This window comes from Centruroides sculpturatus, unplaced genomic scaffold (genome assembly GCF_000671375.1).
Source record: "Centruroides sculpturatus isolate CEXI.00-Female unplaced genomic scaffold, Cexi_2.0 scaffold67, whole genome shotgun sequence".
NCBI classification, from domain to species: Eukaryota; Metazoa; Arthropoda; class Arachnida; order Scorpiones; family Buthidae; genus Centruroides; species Centruroides sculpturatus.
In genome coordinates this window covers 45,678-62,745 of record NW_019384305.1, presented here as the reverse complement: position 1 = coordinate 62,745, position 17,068 = coordinate 45,678, and the positions used below count along the sequence as shown (strand labels likewise).

The following is a 17,068-nucleotide window of genomic DNA, read 5'->3' as shown; positions in this document are numbered from 1 at the left end:
AAAAAAAAAAAAAAAAAAAAAAAAAAAAAAAAAAAAAAAAAAAAAAAAAAAAAAAAAAAAAAAAAAAAAAAAAAAAAAAAAAAAAAAAAAAAAAAAAAAAAAAAAAAAAAAAAAAAAAAAAAAAAAAAAAAAAAAAAAAAAAAAAAAAAAAAAAAAAAAAAAAAAAAAAAAAAAAAAAAAAAAAAAAAAAAAAAAAAAAAAAAAAAAAAAAAAAAAAAAAAAAAAAAAAAAAAAAAAAAAAAAAAAAAAAAAAAAAAAAAAAAAAAAAAAAAAAAAAAAAAAAAAAAAAAAAAAAAAAAAAAAAAAAAAAAAAAAAAAAAAAAAAAAAAAAAAAAAAAAAAAAAAAAAAAAAAAAAAAAAAAAAAAAAAAAAAAAAAAAAAAAAAAAAAAAAAAAAAAAAAAAAAAAAAAAAAAAANCAATTTCAAAATCTCAGCTAAATGACTATCTGGATTATTATTTTTGAAAGTTATGCTATTTTAGATTAAGATGATATCATCTTAAATTGTTACATATTATCACAGAAAATATGAAAGACTATGATACAAATGCAAACAAATAATTTATTGTTTTAATAAGAAAATGTTCAGTAATGAAAAATGTAAATCACATAGGCAGCACCAAGTAACATAACAACACTCTGTTGAAAAATATAAATAAAGAATGAAATTTTAATAAAGAGTTAAAGTTTTACACAACAAATGATACAAATAGTTTTTTGAATTCCATAATTAGTACTATTTGTTATTAATTGTTAATTTTTTAATCTTACACTTTTTTGTGAACTGTAAAATTTTGGTGTTAATAAACTAATTTAACTTTATTACCATAATAATTATATAATTTGATGATATTCAAAATCTTATATACTAATTAGTAATGTTAAATCTTAGAATAATTTTTATAATTTTCTGTAAACAGTATTTATCATAAATATAAATCTATGGAAAATACTATTTCCATAGATTATTATTTAAAAAATATATATTACCGTATATCTCGGCAGATAAGATGACCTTCAATAAGACGAGCTATAAATTTTCATCAAAGTTTTACAGTTTTAGCATATATCTGCCCTATAAGATGACCCCCCCCAAACTATCAATGGCCTATGAATTTAGTTTAGATCAGTGATCATCATCTAAATAATAATACTGTATAGCATATATGGAATTACGTCCTATTTGTAATTTTTCAAAAGAACAAATTTTATTTTCTTGCAACTGGCAGTACAGCCTTGCAATTGTTGCAAACATTGGCACTGATTCGGCATTCGGGTAATGATCTTGACTGTTCACAAAAACGTTGTATGGGCTATTCTATTTTGTGCACATACCCTACTCTCTACTAGTAAATAATTACAGTTTGTCCGTTTTTTTATAATGGTTTTAATTTATATAAATTTCAATCTGATTTTTTTTGTATCTGTCCTATAAGACGACCCTGGATTTTGGGGACCCTTTTTTATGATTCAACTATCATCTTATCTGCTCAGATATACAGTAATTAAAAAATGCTTATAAAAATCATATTATAATGTGTACTATCTATAATTTTCTAAACCTATTACATCAAGCATATTGCTTTAATTATGACATGAAGTAGGTGATCATTTGCACAATATTTTCTCATAAGATTTTTATTATAAACATTTTTTAAAATTCAGTTGTGAGAGGGTAGCTTTCAATCTACATCTGTTGGACAGAGTCATGGTTAAAATCTTCCAAATATGATGGCAAGTATGGTAATTTAATACTGTTAACTGTTTTAGACTGCAATAAAACACTATTATTTAAATACTTGATAAATTTCTGGATAAATTTTATATTTTTCAAATAATTGTTTAAATTAAACAAATTGTAATTATTAATTCATAAAGGTTTTAAATTCTTATAAATATAAAGATTTATTTTTCCTGATAAACTAATTAACTTAAAATATATATATAATTTCTCTTTATTTCTTCATTTAGAAAATATATATATTACTAAACATTGTGTTACATTATAAGTTCGGATTGACCTCTATTCAAGGAAACAATTGTAGTATATAGTAGAGCATCGATTATCCAAATCAATTCGGAACTGGGGTTGTTCAGAAAATCAATTTTTTTGGATAACCAATTATGTACGAATATATACATTATTAATATAATATATTAGTATATCCCAATAATAGTATATTAATATGTCCCATGTTTAAATTTTTCTCTGTTGCGTGTCACTTCACGTTAAATTTTCATCGATGTTAAGCCCAACAAAAACTTTTATAATAATAATCATGGTTATTGTATCATTAAAAATTATTTCTTTATTTTGTACAAACAAAATAAATATATTGAAAAATATTAAAACAAAAAATTTATACTTTAGAACTTAATCTAGTATTAAAAACGTTCGATTCAGCATGACACAATCTGACTGGAATGTTTTCGGTTAACTGACGTTTCGGTTGATCAGCATTCAGATAATCGACGCTTTACTGCATATACCATTTATATGTTTAAGATTTGTAGAAAATTTTTGATAATGGTATTTTTTAAAAGCAATTATGATTTTCTATATCTAATGAATTAGTTAATAAAATTCATTTGTTTGCTTAGTGAACTTAGCAAAATAAATCATTTTTAAACACTAAAAAAAATCTTGTTTTTTGAATCTTATATGAAGTTTAAAAATATTTGTTCTAATTTCAAATTTTGCTGAGAATACAGTCATATACTGTTGAAAGTAGTTGCAAAGTTTTGTAAGATTTTAATTGATGAAATAATAACCAGTTATTTAACACTGACAAAGAGTAATTATTTTTTTTTATTAAGTACTGATCATTTTGTAAATTAATACTCAACATAAAGCAAAAGCATAAATATCAAACAATTTTTTTAAAGCATGTAATCATACTAAGCTCAATGATTTTGAAGATAAAAAAACTCAATAATGAAAACTCAACATAATTTATTATTTTATGAAAAATTTTTAAAGGACTTCTTTAGTTCAATACATTTAAGATAATATAGACTTGTAATATAATTGCTTTTGAATATTTTTATTCTTACTCAGGAAAAATTCTCTTCAAAACTTTCAAAAATTCTAATGTTTGCTTACAAAACGAAAACCTGGAAATGGAGACAGGACAAAATACATGGGCAATATAAGGAAATAAGTTTTTATCCAGGCCATTGAAAGTGTTAAATCATATATATTAAAAAAATACAAAAACTATCAAATAAATCAAGTTTAATATTTTCATCATAGAAAATGTTAAACATAATTATGTAAACATCTTATTAAGTACAGTCCTGGAAAAACCTGGGTTTTGAAACTTCTTATTAAAATTAACTAATCTCCTGTAAATATGCTGCTGTTTAGGTATTAAAATAACCATAAATCAAATATGAAGTAAAAAGTTATTTTCATACTTAAGAAATTCAAATACAAGAAACTGTTGTTTGTAATTTGCCTGGAAAAAAGTTTGAGACCAGGATCAAAAAAGCACAATGAAAACAAAATATAGTGAGAAAAACAATGTTTAATACTTAGTTTGTTACCATTAACCTGAATAACATCAATCAATTGGTCATGAATGTAGTAAGAGTTGTTAGCTTTTCAGGACTAGTTTCATCCCAAGCAGTCACAATTGCTTTTTTTAAGATCACAAACACTATCAAATTGTTTTCCTTTTGTATTATTAACTACTCTTATAAAATTACCCCCAAAGATTTTCTGTTCAGTTTAAATTTGGTTAAATGATAGACATGGCAAAATATTGATATTATTGTCAAGACAACCATGTCATTGTTGAGACAGCATTTTGAATAGTAGCATTATCCTGTTGGAAAACAAAATGTTTGTCCATTGCTTCATCTGTTAATAATAGAAGATAATTTCCCAACACATCTTGATAGTCAGCTGCCTTTGAACAAGTGAAATGAAAGCAATAGCTGATTTTAATTGATGAGTGAAAGCCGCCTATACCATCTTGAATCATCCAACTTATACACGACGTGATAAAAAATGAGGTTAGTGCCAATAGTATCACATACCATCAGAGCTGTCTAGGTTAAATTTCTTCTCATCGCTAAAAGCTGTGTGCTTCCATTAATCTGAATGCTCAATATAATGCATCGCAAAGCTCAGCTGCCTTTCCACATGGGAAGTTGTCAATTTTGGCAGTGCCTGCATTTTCATGTATGCATGATTTGCAGACCTTTTTCAGAACATATCTCATTGTACTTGGTATTACAGGTAGCCACAGTGAAGCTGTAAGCTAACTAGATGACATAGCAAAGGATGTCCTACTGTTCTCAATACTGCCCGGTCATCTCCAGCAGAAAGTTTTTTGACCAACTGCAATACTTAGCTTTGTCATAATTGTCATGGTCCTTTAAGTAATTGTGAACTACAGTCTTTGTTCTTCCTAGTAGACCTACAATGATACATTCAGATTTTTCAGTCTCTGAATGCATATATCTTGCCTTTTTTCTTCATCTGTGAATGTTTTACCAGATCACATTTTTACTAATGGTTGAAAACACACAATATGAACGCATACAAATTAGGTTACAATGTCTATTGTATTTTAGAATGTTGTAAAATATGAATTTTTAAACTGGTCTCAAACTTTTTTCCAGGCAAATTGCAAGCAATAATTTGTTTTATTTGAATTTCTTAAAATATGAAAATAAATTTTTATTTCATATTTGGTTTATGGCTATTTTAATACCTAAACAAGAGTATATTTACAGGGGATCAGTTAATTTTAATGGGAAGTTTCAAAACTTAGGTGGTCTCAAACTTTTTTCAAGGACTCTATATTCATCCTTTATTTTAATTAAGCATATTTATTTATTTATTGGTTGCTGAAAAGCAGCTATTTAATGTTATAATTTTATGTACATAGAAAAAAAAATATCACAAGTATTTTTGATCATATAAAAAACTTTCTTTCAGAGAAAAATTGTCTTGTCTATCAATCATCATGGACTTGCATAAAGAATAATCTGTAATTTTAAGTTTATCCAACATTCACAATACCCAATAGGATAATGTAATGTAAAAAATAAAAACAAGAAATTAAATAAGCAACAGCCAACTTAACCACCAACAGACTGAAATTTAAGAGTAAAAAGTGCAGAGACAAGCTCTCCAAAAATAGACTTATGGTGTTAGAGCATGTGAATATGTCTGGTAATGACAAGAAGAAACTGTTATTATATGGAAAAGAGATGCTGTAATTCTTTCTTTTCTCTGTCAATCTTTATGAGTAAGTTTAAGTTTTAATACAGCACTTCTAACATCCAAGGTTTTCAATGACGATGACTTTACTCATTTAGTTTATGGTTACAAATGCATTTTGGAATGATGTATAATTTTGTTCCCTCATCAGTGCTAATTCTATACAAAAAACAGTATTTTTGAAAGTATTAGGAATTACACATCATTCTGAAATGCATCTATAACCACAAACTAAATGAGTAGAGACATCATCATTGAAAACCTTTGAATGTTAGAAGTGCTGTATTGAAACTCTCAAACTTACTTGTAAAGATTTACAGAGAAAAGAAAGAAAGAAACTGTTAATTTTTAAAGTAAAAAATTCTACATTTTAAAAATGTAAAGATGCTTCCAACTGATTATGACAACAGTAAAAAAGTATGGATTACACTGACATTTTCACTAAATTCATTTCAAAATAGAAGAGAAAACCAAGGAAACAAAAGCATAATATTCTTCTTCTCATAGGATCCCAAAATTACTAAACATTTAAGACTAAAGTCCATAGACCAATGGATTCTAAGAATTTTCAAAAGCCATTTTTGTAAGCAATTGATTTTGTTGCTTCTGGATAGGAAAAAAACAAAAAACAAATAACTTCAAATGCAAATAAACTTGAAGCAATCCATTTATTGAATAAGATGTGGGAAAATGTCATTTAAGTGCATGAAAAATTGTTTCTAAAAAGCTGGTTTGGAGATTTTTTAAGATAGACAATCTGATAAGAGGAAGGTGATGGTTTACTTAAACTGACAGTAAATTTGGAAATGAATGAATATGTATTTGAAATCTGTTTCTATAGACTATGATGTGATGACTTCTGACATACCAACTCAAGAAGATATTGTTGCTGAAGTACAAACACAAGTAGCTGAACAAAATAATGAAGCAAACAAAGACAAAAATAAGAACAGAACAGAACCAGTAGCGTAGCAAACATAACTGGCGCCCGGGGCATGACACTTTATTGGCGCCCCCTCCAGAAACACATATAGTTTGTCTTGGAGACCATTTGGGCACCCCTCTGCGAGTGGCCCTCAGTGCATGATACACCCCCTTGCACTCCCCTCGCTACGCTACTGAACAGAACTCCCACCAACATACTCAATAACCTTAAAACGTGCAGAAAAACTACAAAATTTTTTGAAATGAGAGGTGCAAGTGACAATGCTTTTTGTCATGAGTCTTATCCAATAAAAAATAAAAGACAATGAAAAAAATACAAAGCCAATGTATAGCTGTACCGCAAATAATATGTCTTCTTTTTTGGAAACCCAATTTTAATGAGCACTCAGATTTAGCAAGTAAATGTAATGGTCCCTTCCTACTTGCTATAAACAAGTTTAACCATATTACTACATATCATATATTTTTGTATTAATTTTGTAAAAAAGATATATTAAAAAGTATGTGTTCAAAGAAAAATAATTATCTACATAACTGGATGTAATGTACCAATGTAAGCTATTATTACTTATTTAATTTATTGCTTTATAGTAATAATTTAATATGACTAAAAAATTATTTTATTTTTTCCTACAATATCAGAATTTTTAAGCAGTATAAAATTAATTTTATATCATCATACTGAATTCTTAAAAAAGTTTTAGTAAATTGGATATATATAATAAAATTCAAATATAATTAACTTACTTTCTGACAGTTCAATGACACTGATGCCACTGTCACCATTAACCAATAGACCTCAAGCTTGTTAATTTGTCTATTGCCTGTAATAAGAATAAAGTAATGAATTAATTCTAATCATAGCAAGTCTTTAAAAAATACAACAAAAATAATTTCAAATTACAATGGGACTGCCATATCCACAAATAATATGTTCCAAAGTCTACTGTGGATAGCTGAAACAGTGGATAGTAGCAAACTATATACAAAAACCAACATTCATGCAAGCATATAATGTAATAGACCAAGAGAAAATAAAAGCATAGGTACTATTACATATTATTATGTATTTTGTATTGTTTCATATAGCTACATAATCTCAGATTGCATTTTGCACTTTTATGTATTTAGGTCCTCTCAGGTATCTTTTTCCAAAGATAGCCTGTTTCATCACAATTGAAAACTTGTTTAGGATTATAGCCTTTCTCATCAATAATTTTTTTAACTGCTGAAAACAGCAGAAGTATCCTCATCAGTAGATGCAACTTCAGTAATTTTTACATTTTTTACATTAAACCTAATTTTGAACCTATGTAACCATTCCTTGCTTGCTATAAATGGCTTAGTTTTCTCCACACTGTCTTGTAACTGAATGTCCTTGTATAAGCTCAGTGTCTTTTGTCATAACATGTTGCCTTCAATAGGCATTCTTTTTCTAATCTTGTCTTCTATTCACACATTTAATGCTTTTTCCATTTTGAGTAACCCTTATCATGAATTGTATCAGAAACTTTAGCAGATTGGAGTGCAGAAGAAAAACTGACATAAATTTTATATTTGTTCACTAAGGAAAATTCATTTTATCCACAGTAAATAAAGTGGATAAAATGAATTATTTGTAGAGTTCGACAATCTCTACAAATAATTTTTTTTTTCTATTTTGACCATATTGAGAATTTTCACCTTTCTCATTTCACTAGTACTTCACGGATTAGAACCCATTTTAGAAGTTTTTAAAAACTTACTTGAATAAAAGTATTTTAATATGTAAATTTTTTCGACTATAAATTCGACTTTCATCTATTATCAGGACTTATTATACTGGTTTTACAGATAATATTACAAAGATTAACAGAAAACAGTATAACCAGTACTGTAAAACCAGTATAATAAGTCCTGATAATAGATGAAAGTCGAATTTATAGTCGAAAAAATTTACATATTAACAAGGAAAAAAGGACATTGAGGCAATTTAATTAAAAGTGTTTTAAATTCAATCAAACAAAAAACCACTATTTGATTCAATAAATCATGCAAAACTAAATAAAACTATGCATCCATGCAAAAGTTTACAAATCTTGCAATCAAAGTGAGTTTTGACAAGTATACAAATGGCCTATATGGTCTTTCTTGTTGGGATCACCAGATATCGTAAGTCATAAAAATAATAATAAATTTTTTATTAATACTGCTTTTAAAAGCATATGAACCTCTTAAATTATATATATTAATAAACTTTATGCCAATCAAAATCCATCTATATCAGTATGCTTCAAATTACAAAGTTCATTTTTCTTTAAATTGATGGATTCTGAACACACAAATAAAATAATAGAAGTAATGGAAATTTTTATCAGTAACCCTTCGTCATTACAGTCAAACCTTATTTATTCAGATCCTGTTTATCTGGATTTCTGAAATATTTGGAATGGTTTGAATAGTTGTTTCTTTTTAAATTTTTACACATTTTATGGAAAAATTATTTATTGCAATGTTTGCGAGATCATTGACAAAGGTCAAAAAGTGTTATAAAATTTGCAATTTGCAAAAATTACATTCATCTGGTAATTGGAGTGATGAATAGCCACAGAGCAGTCCAGAAATAATAGTCGCTTGGTGAAAAGGAGTATCACAGAACACGAATTGGTCTTGGCCCGATACAATTTTACTGTTAGTAAACAAAATAAAGTAGCTTGAGAAACTCAGTCATAAAAACTTTTTATTGTTGGTCATCCTTTCATTTCTGATTGGTAGAAAAAGTCACAGTATGCAAAAAAGTAATCTGGCAAGTAACTTTCTATTTTGGTGAATAAAAAATGTGTTTGGCAAATGGAGTGGCAATTGCTATAAAAAAGCCAGGGTAACCCAACTGAAACATTGTTTATGACCTTAATATGTATCTAAGTAGCAATCTCATGTTTATAAGGATAAAAATATATAGTATTTATATATAAAAAAATTATAAGCCCATATTGAGTAATTTTTATATAATATTTGTTCTTATTGTTTTCAGATTAGTAAACTTGCATGCTTTACATGCATGTTTACTTTCAATTATTAAAAAAGATTTTCAATGTAGAGTTTTATATTTATATTTCAATACCCCACTAATTGATTTATTTGGTTTGGATCTGGTCCTGTTTGATCTGGATTAATGGGATTTGAATATAGTTAATAACTACATTCAAATTCCATTAATTTTAATAAAAAATATTTCAAATTATAAACAAGAACTAAGAACAACCTATCATGCACGTACAAAAGATGGCTAAGCAACACTTAGAAATAAAGTTATTTAAATTTGCAATATTCTGATAACCAAAATGATCTGCTTTATCTCATTAGAATTATATTTCATCATTAATACATGTACAATATTTTCTTCTTTACACTTTTGTCATGACCTGTTCACTAAAGATACCTACAAAAAATAATTTTAACCCAATACAAAGATTCTTTATCTAAATATAAATAAAGGAAATATTCTCCACTTCTTTCCACAATTCTCTACATGATGAGCTGGAGCATAAAAATAATAAGTCATACCTTCCACACTATTTCCAGCAAAAACAGTTTAATAAAATGTAATGTAGCTGAAAACATTCATTTTGTTAAGTGGCCTGTTTCAAGTTTAAGCATTCAGAAATCGAACATTTAAATAGAATACAAATGCATATTCTACTTCTTAGACATTCAATTTCTGAGCTGTTTTTGCTGGAAATAGTATGGAAGGTGTGACTTATTCTTTATCACAGCTCATATTATTATACAGTTATTTATAAATATACATGTAAGAACTAGATTTTTATTTATATAGAGCTAACTCTATATAAATAAAGAATACTATTTGCAATTAAGTTAAAATAAACATTATTACAATGTCATTTCAAATTCCAAAAAACCATAAATAACAAAAAATGTTTATAGTATCCAGAAATTAAAAAAATACTATCAGAAAATTTTATAATTTTTTAATTACTCAGAAAAGACAAATTTTTATCATATGGAATAAAAAGTCCATTTAATCAATTGCTTAATAACAACAACAATAATCATTTTAACATTGAATACAATCATTAAAACAATTTCAATTTGATAAATCAATGTATGATAATACTATCATCAATTACTTGATCAGGAAAAAAATTTTTAATTAATTAATCCAATATTCAAAATTTCCATTACAAATACAACAGGAGAAATATATTTATCTCATTTAATGTAATTCTACTATAAAATATTAGTCATTTATCATTAAAAGTGACAGAAATTGATAAAAATTTTCAGAATTATTTAAGCTTAATAACAATTCTAATTAACTCAGTGACTAATTATTAAAAAGCAAACTAACAATTTTATTAATTACATTTCTTATAGAAGAAATACATTTCAGGATGCTTTGTAACCTCAACAATATTTCATCTGCACAACATATTTTGTTGATAAAAGTGAAAAAAAGTTTTAAAGTAATTTTATAGTTTTCTATCCTCCACACACGCATTAAAATAAGAATTGTTAATTTAATTGGTGGTATAAGATAATAAAGCATTATCGTCTAAGATATGCAGTCTATCATATCTAAATTCCTTATCTTTTTAAACATAGAAAAAAATAAAACTTTCAATTTTTTATTTAAACAACAACATAAAAAAATAGAAATGCAAAAATTTAAGGTCTTAGAAAATGTTCTCTCTTATACAGTAATTTAAACAAAGAAAAATATGTTTCATTTAGAGTAAAACATTTAAAAATTCAAAAACTAATGTTTTAAGTTTCTTTAGAATAACTTAAAATACAAAACAAATTGTTTTTATAAAAATTCTGTTGAAAATTAAAGTTTAATCTTTATAAATTTCTTTTCTTAATCTGAATTTAAAAAGTATTTTATATTCATTTACTAAGTATTAGACTTGATATTATTCTGTTTTTCTGTACTGATATCACTTCACATCAAAATATAAATATTTAAAATCATATAGTTAATATTAAAAAATTGTTCTATTAAATTAAAGATGTATGCCATCAAAAGAACTATAATAAAGACTTTTCTATACATTATCTGTTTATTCAATCCCTCATGAAAAAATTTAAATTGTGGAGGAACAGCATTTTAAAATATTAAAACCAGCAAATCAAAATATACACACAGTCAAACCTTAATATCACCTCTCTTAATCAGTACCATTCTTAAGACCACAATGAACATTTTTGAATGACTTTTCCCCAAACAAAACCCTTTCAGTATGTGTCAATTACCAAATGTACGATTTACATTACAAACAATGTTATCATCAGCAAATCACAAGACATTCAAACTCAAACTTAGGTGTAAATCTTATTACTATATGTAATTGTTATTGTTTTAGGTACATTGGCACTATGCTGAAACACTATATACTACGTATAAGCAAGTTATCATCATCTGTACTCTTTCCAGCAAAAACCTTTAATGGAACAAATGTTGTTGGCCTCCAATAGGCCTGCCCCAGGTTTTAAAAGTATTCAAAATTAGAATGTTCTATTTTCAAAGTTTTAAGACTTGAGGCAGGCCCCCTAAAAGAGGCCAAAAATGTTTGTTCCATTAGTTTTTTTGCTGGAAGGAATATAGATGGAGTCCAGTTGCTTATTGTATTTTAGCACCATACTCAATTCAGTGCAAATTTTATAAGTGAACAAATAGTAATGCTAAATTGAAGTTTGACTACGTATCACTGATCTGTTTGATATATTTAAAATGAAGCCTTTTATAAAAATCTCTTAAAACCAGGGCTGTTGTGGAGTTGGTAAAAAAACACTCGACTCTGACTCCAGAAAAATTAAATACTGTCATTTTATAGGGGGCATAGAGGGCAACCCTATGAACACCTGAACTCTGAAAAGAACCTCATATTTGGATAAATGTCCCATTTACCAAAATACTTTTATAGTTAGTATTTTTAATATCTAACTTAAATTTTTTTATATAAATAAATATTAATGTTACTTTTAACAAACATTCAAAAAGAGGAGAAAGGCAGCAATAAAATTTGACATCTACATAACTTTAATCTACAGCATTTACACTTCAATTTCACCCTTCCAGAAAAGTTAGTCCAACTAAAAGGTATGCGATCTAGCTAGTTCAGCCCCTTTTTCAGAAAAGAAAAATATATACTCTGATCAATTAGTCTGGCTCATTCAGAAAAATAGAGTACTTATTTAAAGCAGGGATAATAAAGGAATGATTCAAAAATATTCAATTCAATTGAGTTAAAATGATTTAACTACTAAACACAAATACTACAAAGAAAACTACATATTTAATAAATTAAATTGCTGCATCTTGTATTTAAATGAATTATAACAAAATACAAAAAGATTTTTAAAAATTAATAAATATAAAATAATTTTTTTTCATTTAAATAAAAAAACTAAATTAAATTTAAAATGCTGGAGTCTGAGTCAACACATTTTCCCGACTCCAACTCCTCTGGCCAGGAATTCCTTCCAACTCTGATGCCACAGCCCTGCTTAAAACAAGCACTAATCTTTCAATGGCTTGTTTTTTTCTTTTGTATTCTTTTTAATACTAAATAAAATTTTTTTAAATGAATCTTTGACATAACAACACTGAAACCTCCACTAATAAACACTCCTGAATAGCAGACACCTCAACAGACATTTTTACAATCCCCAAACCTTTCAAATAGGATATCTATAATATTTATCTAAAAACAATGGACACCAAATAATGGATGCCATCCTCCATAACCTACCTTATGAAAACACAAAGTCCCATCTTCAATATTCTGAAAAAATTAATTATGTACTGTACAGTACAAAATATTTTAAAACTAAAACAAAGAATAAGTTCAAATACTCTTTCAGAGGACAAATTTTGACTGTATGCATTGAATAAAGACTAATTTAAAGTAGGAATAGGTGAAGACGGCAGGTTGTAAAAAGCTGAACAATATTCTTTATCTATTAAAGAAGACTAAACTAGTTAGATTGTCAATCACCATCTATCATCATACATCTTAATGTTATTAAATTTCTGTCTTATTGTGGGAATTAAGCTTATGATACCAAGAAACTATAAACTTTTCTGAAGTTACTCATTCATTCAACAAGAACTGTAGTACAGTAATAATGAAAAAAGAATAGTTTTAAGGTTAAGACAATAGTGTTTATTTGATGAAAGTTCAAAGATCGTGTTACAAAGGCAATTTGCTGACTACTTTAAAGTGTGTTCAGATTTCTTGCATTTATGATCTTAAAAGCTTTGTAGTGACTAAAGTAATTTTTAATAAATCATTTATTCAAAAAACCAAAAATGTTCGAAAAATCACACCTACTTGATAACTACAAAATAGACAAATCACACTATCAATTTTATTAATCGCTTAGATCAGAAATGATGTTATAAATGCAAGAATACTGAATAAATTTCTTACCCCTTGAAGTGGCTAGCAAATCACTTTTGTAAATCGACATTCAAACTCTCATCGTCTAAACTAACTTTTGCCCATCCTTCTGTTCATAATAACAGTTTCATTTTTCTTTTTCATTTTCATTTCATCCACTCAAGTTGTTTTTGATGAATTAATAATTAATCAATGTTTACATTTTGTGATAAATTTTATGTTCCATTTCATTAAAGTATCCTATACAATCTGTTTGCTATTTAGAATTCAATTAAAATGTGATTTTTACAGCTGACATATATAGAATATTACTTATCTTTATTTTAAATATAGATGCTATATACATTTTTTGGTATTTTCACATTCTTAACACAAATTTGATGTTTTCACAATCCATCATATCCATCACTTTATAATGACCAGGTTAAAATACAATATGACCATCAGCATGTAGCCCTGAATAGTGAACACCTCTAAATAGCAGACAAACTTCTCAGTCCCAAAGGTGTCCACTATTTGGAGGTTATACTATATTATAAAATGATATTCAAATAGAATTTATACTTTTTTGTGTAATTTTATTTAATAAAAATACATTGTTTTATGTCTTAAATGTCTTTGAAACTAATGTTTCTTTTTTTAGAAAGATCACAGAATAAATAACAAATATACAGTACTGTACCTTGAATCTATTTCTCAACTTAAAAAAATACTACATTTTTCAACCAAATGATTGCCATCATTAATTAGGCTACAAATTTGCTATTATTAATTTAATGATTAGATATTAAATATTCAGTAATTTGGTATTAAAGGTAGACATTAGGTGCCATATCTTATCTAAATTAATAATTATAATTTTTTTATGATGATTCATTACAACAATTGTTTGGTTGAGTATCAATGTATTGGGCTTTGGGAAATTTATTATACTATATTTTTGTAAGTATAACTCACAATTGTATATACCAGGGATGGCCAAACCTTATCATGATAGGAGCCATATATCACCTACCAGAAACATGCAAAAGCTGTATCATCTATTGCAGGCCATCAAGTTGATTTTGACTGACCTATCAATCACAGCATCAGTTTTGGTCGATCTCAGATAATATGGCTTGTTAAAACATGAAAAACATTTGTAATTTTAATATAAATATTAAATCCATATTTTTCACAGAGAAACCAGTTTATTGTCATTTTAGAAATTGTTTTATTGTATTAGTCCAGTGCAATCCTGTTCAGTGAAAAATGAATACATTGAACAGAAGCAAACTTATCATTTCTGTGACAGAAAGATACAATGCATTCGTTGCGGTGATAAACAAATGTTGTTTAATTTATATCTTAGTGTCTTTTCCAAAAAGAGATAAACTGGCATATTACTTACTGTGCAAATACATACTGTATTTACTCAAATATAAGACAACCTTGCATATAGGACAAAGTGTGACTTTAAAGATCAAAATAAATAAAATTAAATTTATTAATACAATTCTAATTTTATTTCGTTTAATCACAAGTAAAATATCAAATGAACGTAAATTCACACATTGTCTCGCAAAAATTACTAGCATTTTAAACAAAGGAAAAATCTTGTAAAATCAGCAGCATAATTTGTTCATGTAAAGCTGGACAATCGGAAACCTTTTTTTGCCAATTCTTAACAGTCAAATCCACTCTCTGTTGATTACACTTACGAGTTTCTCTGAATTCTGATTACCGAGTAATCATCTGTTTTCACATGGGAATGGATTAAAACTTATATTGAGCTCCTGTGTGATTTTGGAATTTCAATCTGGAATTCAATTCAAAAGCTTTGCTTTTCCTATTGCTATTCATCTTTACTTCTGACAATACACAAGAACGATTCAAATGACCCAGATAAAATACTTATGTTTTATAAATACAAGAAGGTAAGCATCCGGTAAAAAATGCAAATAGATGGTTCACAAAAATTATTTTCAAAATCGAAAAGAATCTTTCACTCATGCATATAGGACGACCTAGGAATTTTAAGCCATGATAAATGAATAAAAACCTTGTCTTATATGAGAGTAAATGTGGTAAATACAACTACTGTATGTTTTGCAGTTTAATTTCATTAAAATGGATTATTAAGATTTCATGAAACAAAAATGTGGAGTTGATCATCAGTGCTTTTGACTAGTGAAAGTCAATCACTTCCTACTATAAGTTATCCAGGCCTGCTCTATTGGAAGGGTGTTTTATATTTACATATAGTTAGCACTGTTTTATAGTAAATATCACTATTACTTTACTGGTACTTTATCACTGACTAGTAAACATTCGTTTAATTCCTTCAACTTTTCCTACATCATTAGCTGTCAGTTACTTGTTCAACATTAAGTTGCAAGTTACACTTACAATCTATGTGTACATTACATTACATAATATACTTAGTAAGAAAACTTCAAAACGATTACATATGTATAAATTGTATGTACCATGTTTACAAAAATAAATTGAATAAGTATACCAAAGCTGCAGTAAGGATCTAGAAGAGCCACTGTGGTTATATATCCTGCAGAAAATTGCTAAAATGAAAATAAAAACGTCACATAACCTACCCTACTATATACTGAAGCCTCTGAATCAGCTGTTGAAAGTATGATACTTACTAGTACACAGTTTAGAAAATACCATCTCAAAGATTAAAATTGTTGTTTTGCTATTACACTTCATTATAGATGTAATTTTAATCAGAAATCATTTTTTTATTAGAAGGTAAAGAAGATTGTTTATAAATTACATAGAAAGTTTTCAGTGATGATGAAAACAATTCTGTATTCTATGCATTACTAATTTGTTTATAAAATTTTATAACAATATTTCAAAATATTGTTTTAAAATTAGAAAACAATAAGTTTACAAATATCAAATTACATTCTACTCTCATTAACTTAAACATAAACTTAAAACAATTAAAGAAAATAAGTTTTATGACTATAAGGGTAGTTACTTGTCTGAAAGAATGACTAGGGATAAATGTTTGGTCTTTTAATGATAAAAACCCTCTTTATAACTGTGCAGCAAAGTTTTACATGGAATGAAAGACTTGTTATCAGATACAGTCAACCCCCTATAATTACGATTCCTATAAAACTGCGAAAAAATTGCGACAGTATCCGTAAAAAAAAGGTAAAAAAACTCCTATAATTACGTAAAACGTCATCAGGCAGCCGAACTACTTTCCCGCCGTCCGTAGCGCCACGCTACGGAGAGATTTCTATCGCCTGGACAGTATTATATAAATTATATATAAATTAGGTACTGTACATATAATTATATATTAATTACAGTAGAGCGTCGATTTTCCGAATCAGTTGGGGACTGGGGTTGTCCGGATAACTGATATTTCGGATAACTGATTTACGTACGAAAAAATAGTTTAACGTATCCAATGTCGAAATTTTTCTCCGTTGCGTGTCGCTTCGCGTTGAATTTTCGTCGATGTTAAGCCT

The 17,068-nt window shown here is 26.8% G+C and overlaps 1 protein-coding gene across 1 annotated transcript in view; it reads right to left on the bottom strand.

Moving 5' to 3' along the window:
* Positions 1–17,068, bottom strand: part of LOC111618641 (serine-rich adhesin for platelets-like) — a 114,516-nt gene that overhangs the window by 66,184 nt on the left and 31,264 nt on the right. Inside the window, exon 2 of the mRNA XM_023360205.1 lies at positions 6,925–7,001. The gene's annotated coding sequence lies outside the window, so the exon portion shown is untranslated. The remainder of the gene's footprint in view (positions 1–6,924; positions 7,002–17,068) is intronic.